Raw genomic sequence first — 13,067 nt, 5'->3', positions numbered from 1 at the left:
TATCAGTCAGCATCACTCAAATACCCTCAGACTGCCCCAAAGGGCCTAAACACCTATGCATCTGCTCTGGAATGAAGAGAGGACTTGCACTTCAAGTGTACTTGAGAAGCCCAGAGAGCAGTGACAGGGAGCCAGTTTTTAGCATGTAGGACCAAGTACATCCATCTGTCTGGAAAAAAGAGGGGAAGGGAAGGGAAGGGAAGGGAAAGGAAGGGAAGGGAAGGGAAGGGAAGGGAAGGGGAGGGGAGGGGAGGGGAGGGGAGGGGAGGGGAGGGGAGGGGAGGGAAGGGAAGGGAAGGGGAGGGGAGGGGAGGGGAGGGGAGGGGACGGGACGGGACGGGACGGGACGGGACGGGACGTATTCTGAATCCTACTGAGTGGGATCCTACTACCTGATTCTGTGTGTTTGCATGTAGAACATGTATATGAGTTAAACATTTTAGGTTCTTCTTGTAGTCAATGGAGAAAAGTAAGAAATATTAGGGAATGATTTACCTACTTGACTTCATAAGTTTAGTTCACAATTAGATGACTTATACCCTAAAAGTACCTCTTTCTTTCCATTGTTTTCAAAGGGACTGTAGATAGCCATCTCACACATGGAAGTCTACAGATATATGTTTCTACTTGGTTAAATGAATTACACCTACACACCTACACTTTAAAAATAAGTATATGTCCAGGTTGCAAATCAGTGTTTTGTTGTTGTTATTTTGTTTTGTTTTGTTTGTTTGTTTGTTTGTTTTGGGGGGAGGGGAAGACACAAAATACCTCAGTCTATTCCCTCCTAGATCGGTGGCAACATTTTGTTTAGCCAAACCAGACTTGTACTAGAACAGGCTCACAGGGAACTAGTCACAGCACTAAGACTGTCAGAGTTCAAGAAGGGTTTACAGTTCTCTCAGACATAGGGTTTTATATTTAGGTGGTCCTCCATGGAGCCAAGAGTTGCACTCAGTGATCCTTGTTTGTCTCTTCCAACTCAGGATATTCTGATTCTATGGTCCACATTTAGGACTACCAAGAGATGATGTTGCAAATTCAGAAGATTCATTCTATTGAAAAAAATCCCTTATCCAGGGATGTTTAAATGTAGTTACTTCTAATTTAAAACAGTGAGTCAACAGCGATTTCAAGGAACAATACTATTCAGCTGAGAACAAAAATAAGAATATACTTCACTCCTCTGAACCTACACTATTTCAGTGGAACCCAGCTGATGTGACTTAATACTTGAGATACAGCATTCAAAGCTTCTTAAGCAGCTTTTAACATAGAAAAGCAACCTGAAGAGTGTATTAAAAATCCAGGGATAGAAAGAGGTCAATGAGAAGCAGTTCTAAATGGCATGGCTTTTTTTTTTTCCTTTTTTTTTTCTTTTTTTTTTTTCCTTTTTCTTTTCTCAGTATGCTCCCTGTCAGCATGCAGTTAAGGAGAAGGAAATGGAACTAAGGGAAAATAAAATATTGGATTTTTTAACTATTAGATATAAACCAAAGCACTAAAGTTTCAGAAAAGTGAAGGGAAAGATCTAATTTTGAAAATTCTTCAAACACAAAAATAATTTAGTAGTTTTGGTGGTAAAAAAAAAAAAAAAAAAGCGAAATAAATTCATTAAGATAGGGATGCTTGACAAGGACAGAGATATGCCTTTTATGTCAAAGCAGAAAAATAGTTAAAGATTAGTCCATTCCAAAATGCTTCATGTAAGAGTTGTAATAATGACATCAATAGAAGGAAAAAAAAAATAAAAAAAAAATCACATGTAAAGTCAAGGATTTCCAAAGATAGAGACATATTAAAGAAACAGTCTTTAAAGAGAAGAGATACTGAATGCATCATTTGGAACTGAAGCTAGATGATGAACATTTAAAAAATCATCTGAATATATATTTTGTGAATATAAACACAGAACTGTAAGAGCTCAGACTCACAGGACATTTTATTATTATTATTTTATTTTTATTTATTATTATTGTTATATATTTTTTTGGTAACTCATTGGTATTCAGACCTCTGCACAGGGAATCACAGACATTTCAGGTATGAAGATTAGTCCAAAAATTCCTACTGAAATTATATCTTTAGTTTGCTCTTTAGTCATCTGGCTCAGAGAACAACATCAATTTGTCCTGTATGTTAGGTAAACATCCATACGACAAATACCTGACAGTGAGAGAAAATTAATGAACATCTTATGGTTTGCAGGTAACTCATCTAAACCATTCAACAATCCATCATCTGAGCCAACGGGCTGTGAGAGCAGTTCACAAATGAGGTATTTCCAAAACTGAGGGAAGAGAAAGGCTTTATGGCTGGTTTTGACTAATATGATCTGAAATGACTGTTCATTGCAGACCAGCACAACTAGATTTGGTAATTTTGCACCTATTGGAGCTCTTTGTAGCAGCACAGATCCAGAATTGCTGTCACTGCTAGAAAGACAGATATTTGAGAGTAAGGGGGATGAAAACACATGAAGGATCCTGCTCAGGCATGTTTACTTAATATCAAAAGGAGAAGAAGTTAAAAGGGCACTGTCCCTTCTCTGGAGTTCCTAAAGGTTGTGCCAGGCTCTTGTCACCCTTTCCTCATTGCTGGGTATAAGTTCTCTCCACAGTGTGCTGACTTTTGATCAGAATGATTTAAAAGGAAACACTGGAACATACAAAGATGATCTTAGGAGAGGATAGACAACCTTGTTATCTTGGAGTCTTGCTATCCTTGTTATTTAAGAAAGTTTTTTTTTCAGCTTTTTTTGTTGTCAAAGCAAAATCACCTTAGGTAGGCAATCTTTGGCATGCATACCCTTTGAAGAGGGACTGTCTTTTAACATGTAATATGCAGTGCAAATACTGAAAAGTAGCTTTGAGATAAAGAACACATTTACTTTTCATACCTCTTGATGAAGTTTAAAACCGGAACATAAGGAGCAAGAAGCCGGTGACCATCATCCTGCAACTGGTTGGTTGCCCAGAGCAAAGTGAGTCTTCTGCAGAGACCAGACTCAGCAGTGGTCATCTCAGACAGTTTTGGACATACAAAAGCTTTTAAAAAAGGATCTAGTAGACCTCCACACTCTGTAATTTCCAATCCAAGCAAAGTTCTTTTCCCTTATCTTAGCCACCAGGGAAAAAATGAATTGTATCTGGACATGCTTATTCCTCTCCCTTGACTGTGAGGAGACAGTAGGGTGCAGTGCATTTTTTTTGTTTGTTTGTTTGTTTTGTTTTGTTTTTTAACCAAATAAAGACAATTTAGGTTATTTTCTTTCAGCAACCATAATTAAGTGAGATGAATTCCGTCCCTGGGAACTGATGATTCAAAAATAATTTATGACAATTTTTCCAAAGATGTATGGCATAAAAAAAGGCAAAATGCCTTCCAATTCTATCTCAATACTTTTAAAAATTATTTGTTTGGGCAATACAGAATCTGTTTATAAAACCAACATGGAGTTGATGTTCTCTGCCCTTGAACATTCTAGTCTCTGGACTAGGATGATTGCTAGGCATATTGAACAAAGTAGAGAAAATTGTTGCCTGAGTCAGAGAACAGAACTCCATCCTTTCCCACAATAAAACAGGTTTTGGTAAAAGAATACACATGCTACTTTTTCATGTGACTCAAGAACTTTTGTTTTTATTTTCTTTCATTGAAAAGTTTATTTGCTAAGAAATGCATACACAAAGACATCTTCATGATAACCTGAATTATTGTTATTATTTTTCTAGGCACTTACCTGAAAAGCAATCTGTTTGTTTGTTTGTTTTCCCAAGGTATGCTGTACTATTTCAGTTTTTGTCAGAGTGATGGTCTAAATTCACAAAGTAACTCACAAAGAATAAGAAGATTTAAGTAAGGAAAAGTACAAAAGAGACCGCCCTGTCCCACCAGTCCTGCCGACCACTGCTGTCACCCATTAGATGGGTACTTTCATTAGAAGATAACATCATATTCATAATATGCAAATGTGCCTTGGGTTAAAATGAATGTAAATAGAAAACAAGAGATGTGCTAGACTAGGAAAATAAAAACCTCTTTTTTTCAGCAGTAGCATTCCCCTTCTGTTGTAGCAGATTATGGCCAGCACATCGACGATAGACACAGAGCATGTGCTACTCCTGCATCTTCCATCAGCCTAACAGCACTGTCACAGCAGAACAAATTTCAAGAGTTCCTGTGGACAAGGTTGTGAAAAAGTGTCAGAAATCTACTTTTCTTGTTGCTAGAATATTTTCTCAGCATGCTTGATATTCTACCCCAAAAGATACACAAACATTATGCTGCCCATCTTTTCAAATTCAGCAACAACCAAGATGAAACATAGTGGTTGTTTCAGCAGAGTGCAGTAGACATCTTCTTTAAACAGCTATAGGACATGGGAACTGTTTGTAAGAAAATGTTTGAGTTACTGAAACAGAAACTTGTTGGGTTTTTTGTTTGTTTGGTTGGTTGGTTTTTGTTTTTTTGTTTGTTTTGTTACCTGCAAAGAGAGATTTATAAAATATTATATATGTATCTGGAGTTCTAATAAATCATTGGAAACAGTTGGTCATACAACTTTATACAAATTAATTCATATTAATGTGGTTATGGACCCTGCCACCTGGATGTGAAGAATGCTTTAGAGCAGCCATTAAAGGGCACTGATAAGCAGTAGCAGCGTATTGAATGGGAAGAAAGAGGGCTGGTGGGCTGCCTGGAGATACTGGCATTAGGATGTCTTATTTTGTCATATTCATTAACCACAGAAAAGAGAAAGACTAAACAGATCTCAGTGGGATTCTCATATTTCAAAACGATTGATTAGAGCTGGGCCAGCTATGAGAAATGTATATAACCCGCACAATGAAAGATTACACTGAGAGGGGGCTCTGCTCCCCTCTCTGGCTGTGCAAGTCTGGGTCCAGGGGATCGGGTCTCCCCATCCCTGAGTGCAAAGGGGATGGCTCCTGGGGCTGAACACTTACTGTAAGGAGACAGCAAAGAGCTTTATATTTCAGAAAGTTAATTTTCATCAGGACTGAGTTTTAATTAATAAAAATAATTCATCTTATTAAAGAAAACAAGATAATAGATAACATTTTTTAATTGTTTTCATTACCTGTGTAGAATTAACATATATTTAAAAGATATAGTGTTTTATTAATTTTATTCAGGAAGGTCTTTCATAGCCTGGAAAGGAGCCTAGCAGTGAACATAACACCCAGATACTTTCATCCCACAGTCACCTAAATTTGGGGATTTTTATTTTAATTATGATTCTCTTACTGAATTAGTTTGGTAGGTGCTTGTTCCTTCTGAGCAGCTGATATTTTCATCCCTTAAGCCTTCAGGCATATGTAATGTATGAATATGTTTTCACCATTTATATTCACCTTGCATACATGTAAATTGCTAGCTCTGGTAAAATCTATTGTAAAATGATGGCTTAGGTTTCATTTCCTGTACCTGGAAAGTGGAACCATTAATTTTACTATAAAAGAAGGTATTATTATTCACTAAATAATACCTACAAATCTCTTGATGAATCTTAAATAGTTTCTAATGGGAAAGATGCATTGTTTACATCCTCTCCACAAATCCGAAGTAGGAGAACAATTTAATTTAAATATTTCGAGTAACTCAACATGAGATGAAAAGTGTGAGTGAGTGAAAAACAACATGTAATTTTGAATTATTTTTATAGTGGAAAACTGTCCTTTCTATTTGGAGGAAAAATGTTTACCGAGAAATTAGAACAACATTGCTCACATAAAATTGTAAAATTTCACTTTTGCTATCTCCTATAAATCCAATTTGGAGACAGATGCCAAGGAAAGTACTGTTTCTCTTGATCAAATGGAAATGATCAAAATACCTTGTCTGATCTTGAATCTTCATAACAATTCCATAAAAAGCTCATTTCAAGCTGTGAAATTGAAGCTGGCAATTTCACCCGGCTCAGCAAACCCAGTTCACCAAGGTCTATGCTCAGGTACCCATCTTAAACCATTTCCAGATATTTAAGCATGTAAGTACTTTAACAAAAATAAAGTCAGGGTCTCGGTGCCATTTCTCTATGAAGACATGGTATTCTTGGGAGCAGATGAATTTCTGCATTATTGATGGATTGTTGCCAGCTGTTCAGCATGGAAGCACAGAAGCGAGCGGTGGCTGGTTCTTCTCCACAATCAAGCCCCTTTGAAGCCAGCAAACACCAGGGCAATGCTGCTTTGCATCCTTGGAGAACGCGCTCTGGTTTATACACCAAAGGGGCATTCCTGCTGGCCTAAATCTCTGCAGCATTAGTGACTGGGTATGCAGAAACTGCCAGCCGAGGTCCTATATATCAAGCTATCCATTCTGACAGCCAGGTTAGGTTAATCATTAAAGCTCTGCCTCTCTCTCTCTCAGGGTCTCAGGGGCTTTGTTTAATGCAGCAGACAGATGGCACTGAGGAAATTCAGGTGGTGCGTGATGAGATTTGTTTTTTTTTTTTTTAATGTGGTAGCTAGAATTTTTCAGATAGATTAAGTTCAATTGTAAATCACTCCTGTTCCCAGGGCTGGAGTCTTTATTAGCCCCCCAGTGCTTGCCCTGAGGAATTGATCCTTCAGCAGCAACTTCACTTCATGGGGGAAGGCAACACTTTTCCTTCTTGCAGCACTCTGCACCATCTGCTAAATCCCTGTTACAAGGAGACGATACAGTCAAACATAGCTGGTTGGTTACCCAGTGAAATCTAATCCAGTTCATTTCACTGCCCAAATCTAGATTCTTATTTCAGTTTTTCTTGATTTTCTTTAATGAAGGATGTAACCCACACCATTACTGCTCACCAACATGACTGCACAAGACTTCAAAGCCACCCTGGCCTTAATTTCTTCACCTAGCTTCGTTTCTTTTCTTTCTTCTCATATCCAGACATTTCTGTTTATGATTCTGCTACTCTGCCAAAATTAAACATAATTTTTAACCAGCTGAAAAGACAAAGAATAAGATACGGAGTCTGGCTTCCTCCCCTCTTTGTCCCCAAAAAGGACAAAAAATACAAAATGCATCTTGTAGGTACAAAACATCCCTGCAGCTCAAAGCACTTGTCATAAATTGGTCCCTGCTGCCACTCATCAGCCTGTGACAGCATGGCTGTTTACACCAACTGAGGCAAATGGAAAACTTTGTTCTAGGAGATAGATACTCATTCTGTAAACTCCTGAAGAGAAAATCCAGGAAAAAATCCAGCAGGAAAATCATTGTTCTCAAAGATAAAAAAAAAAAATAAAATATATCCATTATGGGAAATAAACATTGTGTGAGCAAAGGTGCCCTGAAGATGTAAGAAAGAAAAAAAATGTATATATTAACTGAAAGATTTCTGGGAGTAAAATTAAACCCTTCCCAAAGACTCCAGCTGAAACAAGATTTCATCCTTTCATGTGAACCAGGTCTTGCCTTTACAAAGATTTTACCAATCAGGGATGTCATATTAACAAGATGGTTTTAAAAATTCTGTTTTCAATTTTAAAGTAATTTATAACCTCCTACATCTGTGCAAATAATGTCTCTTTGCTTCAAGCCAGGACACTTCAATCTAAACCACACTCTATCAGTGTAAAATAAGTCTCATCAGCATACTGTATTTAAGTAGGAGCATTTGTAAGAGCAAATCAGTGGCCAAAATGCCAATGGAAATTGGAAAGTTCAGTATGGGAAACCGCTATCAGAAATAATCTCCTTGAATTTAACAGCTTAATGACAATAAAAATAATATTTTCTAGTCAGTATAATTTCTTCCGGATAGTGTTAGAGCCAGATATTAGCTTATGGGGTGTATTTTTTGAATTCTAGTATGCATTTTTTTGCCATTTTAAAGATTATATTAGATTATATTATTAAAGAAGGTTACCAGATTCTGCACTTCTGCAGTGTATACTTTAACTCCAGGATACCAGTCTATACAGGAGTTTTACACGAAAGGCAAATTTTAGACTTGAAATAAGGTGTTTTAGATATTGCTCTACTGGATTATGTCTTTCATTACCAGTAATATTTGCTCATTCTTGTTGTTGTTGTTGTTGTTCTTATTCTCTCCTGTAAGTATTTGCAAAACATCTTCTCATTTTCTGTCTTTGAGGGTATTTCATGATCCCATGAAAAAGAAAACCAAACTTAAATTTGTGCCATTTGAGGAGTTGTTACATAGTCTAAAGAAAATTGACTTCTACAGAAAGATTTTTGTGCTTTTTATATTTATTTATTTATTTACTTATTTTTTAAGAGTGGGTGCATTTATCAATGCAGTTGTTACAGACTGTCTTTGTGAAATTATTTCTGTAAAAATTCAGAAGCCTGTGTCTTTACAGCATAAAAAGTTATTCGCTGTTACTGAGTAATTCAATCTCACTGCTACTTTTTTTCTTTCTTCCTCACCCCTTTGCCTATGTTTCAAGCTTGTTAAAAAAACTAAGATTTTTTTTTTTTTCGAGGAACTTGTGCATTTCAAGAATAGAAAAGCTTAACAAAGATAATGGAGGAAGGGAGGACATACAAACAACCTTCAAATACAAAAAAAAAAAAAAAAAGCTTGATGGAGAAAAAAGGGAGAGAGAATAATGTCTCTTCAAACAGTGAGTGGATAGGATGAAGTATTGAGAATAAAATTACATCCAGATTTATTTAGGTCAAAATGTATTTAAAAAAATGCTTTGTGACTGTAGGAGTGTGGATGATTGTCAAGGAAGGTGTTTTATGAACAGTTGAAACCCAGCAGGCCTGAGGAAGAGCTGGGTATTTCTGATGCTGCCATGGGGCAGGAGCAAGGATGAGGTGACCTTTTCAAGACTCCTTCCCACCCTTTCTCCACCGGGAGGTACAGATACGTGTTCTCCCAGGATGTTTCTCTATCTCAGCCCTAAAGGACTGACCTGCCACAAAGACCACAATGAGGCCAGAAGGCGCCCATGAGTAGAGCTAGGCACGCCTGCAGCACCACCAACCAACAGGGCTCAATAATGTGAAGGGTTTGAATTGCTCTTTCTAGTTTCATTTACTATTATAAGCACTAAATTAAGGCAAAACTGGCCACGGTGAGATGTTTGGCTGGGGATCCATTTTAAGAATTCCCCTTGCAAAACAGCCCCACTGTTCTTGTAATATGTTTGAAATTACCAACTAAATAAGGTTTGCTTTTCCTTCCCAAAGCAATTTGCCAAGGAAAGGTTACATTCAGGAGAAATATGACACAACATACCAGAGTGCATGTATATATATATATGCACACAGACACACACACATATATATAAAGTACATAAAAAGCACAAGAAATTTAATAACCTCTATAATTTATCAAGAGTTCAGTGCATTTAAAGTACACCTTTTTGCAGCAGACTCCTTCTTTAGGGTAAAGAGCAATGAAAATGTCATAGTTAGCCTGACAAGATGTCAGTGGCAGAAGGCAGTTGGGTACCAGCGGTGGCAGGCAGCACCCAGGCAAGCTGCACACTGACTGTAGCTGTTGTTTTTGTTATTCCCGTGATAACTTCATTGCTGGCCCTCATTCATCTCTAATACAGTGGTGTGGGAACGCTCTTCACACCACGGGTGTGTTTCCATTTCTTATTCCTCTCATAACACCCCAGGAGGTCAGTCAGGCTTTCGGAAATTGTTCTGTGTTCCTGCACGACAAACAACTTGCTAACAGGTAAAAATCTATGTCTGATGGGATTATAAATTACCTCTTTTTTAATACAGAAGATGGCAAAATACAATATACCAATTGCCATTTCTGGAATACTGATCCTTTATAGAAGTTTGAGGCATGTTGAACTGCCATTGTTTGCTAAATGTGTTTTTCCCTATACCTCAGATGTTACTAAGCCTCCAGCTGCTCTTTTTCACTGACACATCACATGGCTGACATGCAGACACAGGGCAGGTCACATGGAAAAAATAAATTGGCTTTCTGTCAGGCTCCTGTAGGATCATTGTGAGCAACTGTCTACAGTTACTGCAAAGCCTTTAAAAATAAGGAAATTAATAAATAAGCAGCCATACAACTACATCGCAATTCTGACTGTAAAAGTGGTTTCTGTTTTATTTCTTGTTTTTATTTGTAAAAGAACAATGAAGCATGGGAAAATGTAGAACAGTTGGACAAAACATTTCACAAATGTCAGCTAGCTTTGTTTTGCTGTTATTTTGGACTGTTCTTCAGTGACATGATCAGAGGTTGTTGGTTAGACCCTCATTCACTTAGGAACTGTGAGGTGCTTTGTACCATAAGAAACATTACTGAAAATGTTATTGCAAGGTATATCCAAGACCTGACAGGCAAGATATATCCAAGACCTTACTAGATACAGCAAGGCCATCAATACAGTCTCATCTGTTTAAAACGATCTGATTCAGACAGACCTTTAAGCTGGAATTAGTGACGCCTTTTCCCTTTTCTGACTTATGCCCTTCAAAGCTTTGTTTGCTTCAGGAGGAGATGAGGAGGAGGTGGAAGAGGTGAAAACAAGCAGAACCTCATGTCTCTCTTTTGATCAACCATAGCCAACACTGATGTGTTACAACAAATAGACACAACAAAATCACTGCAGTGTTAAACAAGAATTTCCATGATGATCTACCAATTCTTACCTTGCACTATGTTGTCTGTAAGAGGATGTGGTGAAATCTGTCCCTGCATAGGGTAATATCCTGAAGATAGCACAGTAGATGGCAGAGGAACAGAGATGAGGTATTGAGGGAAGTCAGTAGCCAGTGGCTGGGAGAAGCAAGGATTTACATCCTGGCTTGAAAAAGTCAAAGTAAAGAAGTAAGGAAGAGACTGCTATAGGAAAGCGGGAGCTGCAGCTTTGTGCAGCTGGAGTCCTGGTCTGAAGATGTGTGAAGAAAGAGAGGGGTGGTGCAGGAGAAGTGATGCTGAGTTCCTAGCTTGGATAAATAGGAAGTATGCTGAGGAAAATATACTAGGGGAATATAAGTACCTACCCAGAAGTATATGCCTCCTGTTCTTGTGCCCAGCATTCAGCAGAATACTTTAAAACCTCAAATTTATACTCCTGTATACTGTCTCTGAAGTGTTTTTTTTTTTTTTTTTTCCCCTCAGGTCTCAAAAGACATCAAATTTGTCCTCAAATTTGGTCTATTTTGAGATTTATCAAACTACAGAATTATTATTTTTTTTTTTTTAATTTTTGATCTCTCCTGTAGCAGAGTGCTCATTCTTAATATTGCTCATCCCCTCCTCCCAAATGTCGCTATTAAGTTTTGCAGGTTTCCTGATTCTCTGCATGTACAACCCAAATAAATTTCTCCTTCTCAGTGTTCACTAAACAGCAGCCTGTCTTTAGTAATTGACAGAGGACTTAAGTGTTTCTACTAAAAAGGTCAGGAATGAAATAGCTAGACTTATCATCATCACATTGCAAAATCAACAAAAACATTGAGAAGTCATAACTTACAACTTTTAAAAAATGAAAATAAATCCTTACCTGACTAAAATCTAAGTGAAATGAAATTGATAAGGGCAATACACATTCATCACAAACCTTTGAAGGATGTACTTTAGGTGTCCAAGTCTGTAAATTTTGTAATATTCACAGGTTATTTACAACGTGAGATTAATAGCAACATTAGGCAGTCTGGCTCCTAGGTTTCCTTTCCAGACTATCAGCTTGGACTGACTGCAGTTTGGTAACAAAGTACTCATAAAATGCATATGAAAATCTGAATTCATGATGCCTGCTTGTGGCCCAAGGTATACTGTATCTTGTCCACCAGGACTTGATCCATCCAGACTGTCAATCCATGCTAAGGGGACTTGAAATTCCTCTCTGGGAAGACAGGTCAGGTTTTTGCCTTTTAAGGGACGGAGAAATGCTCTTTCCTGATTGTTTAGACATGTTTTCTACTTGTGTAAACTGAAGGGCAGTTTAAGTTGAAAAACTATGAATAATGTATATGTAGACATATCAAGCTATTAATTTATTTTCCAAGTTGGTTAAGACATAAATTCTATAACGTAGTCTTTCTCTCTTTAAAGGTCAGGTTGATGATTTTTTTTTTTTTTAAGAGTTGCTCACTTTTAATATGGATTTTAATCATAAATAGCAACAAAAACTGCAAGCTACTGCAACCATCAATTTCAATGGGACTATAGTGATTTACAAAAACAGAGCCAAACACATAGATTTTAAAGTTTTACAGAAACTATATCGGTTGGCTTGTAATAATTGCCCAGACATTAGCTACAATGGCTAGGATTTTAAGTTATACTAAATGGTATAATGTCTAGGCTGACGAAACTAACAAACAGTGAAATCAATCTAAATAAGTAGATAGACAGATAGATAGATAGATAGATAGATAGATGAAGTCAGGCCACTGAAATAATCTGAAGGCTCTAATTAAAATATATATATATATTATGATAATTAAAAAAAATCTTTCTGTAGATCAAGAAAATATACTGAAATTTATAGTCACTTTTAAGATAGGATCCTGCAGCACTTAGAAGAAGGAAAAATTGACATTATTTATGTAAAGAAGTGACTAGGGCTAGTCACACAATGGCAGCAGAAATGAATATTAATCACAAGATGAATTAAAAGCAATATTACCTATTATTAAATTATAGAGAGCTATTATCACAGTATGTGAGTGTCATTACTGGCTTCAGTCTGGAAATTAAGAAAGTTTAGATATCACCTTATAACAGATGGGGAAACTTAGGTAGTTGAATGTAAGGTGCCAAAAGAGATCAGCACTTTGAAACTTGGTCAAAAGCACTGCAGTAGGTGCTATGCTCAGAAAAACTGGACTCAGCATGAATATAAAACAATTCAGCCTCTAGCCAGACTCCTGAAAGCACAGTCCCACGTGGCTCCATGGGAGCTCAGTACCACCTCTGGGGATTTTGCTCACATTTCTTGTGGGGATCTATAACTCTATAAAGCTGGGGTTTCTCAAGGGGCCATAGGAGACTGTTCAGCCTCACAGTCAGGTTGGTGCCTCCACAGATGCAAGCATGGCTAATGCTTGCACCCAGCCTGTCTATGGACATGAAAGACCCTGCT

The sequence above is a fragment of the Cygnus olor genome, chromosome 3 (assembly GCF_009769625.2).
Source record: "Cygnus olor isolate bCygOlo1 chromosome 3, bCygOlo1.pri.v2, whole genome shotgun sequence".
Classification (NCBI taxonomy): domain Eukaryota; kingdom Metazoa; phylum Chordata; class Aves; order Anseriformes; family Anatidae; genus Cygnus; species Cygnus olor.
This window is presented reverse-complemented; position numbering follows the sequence as displayed.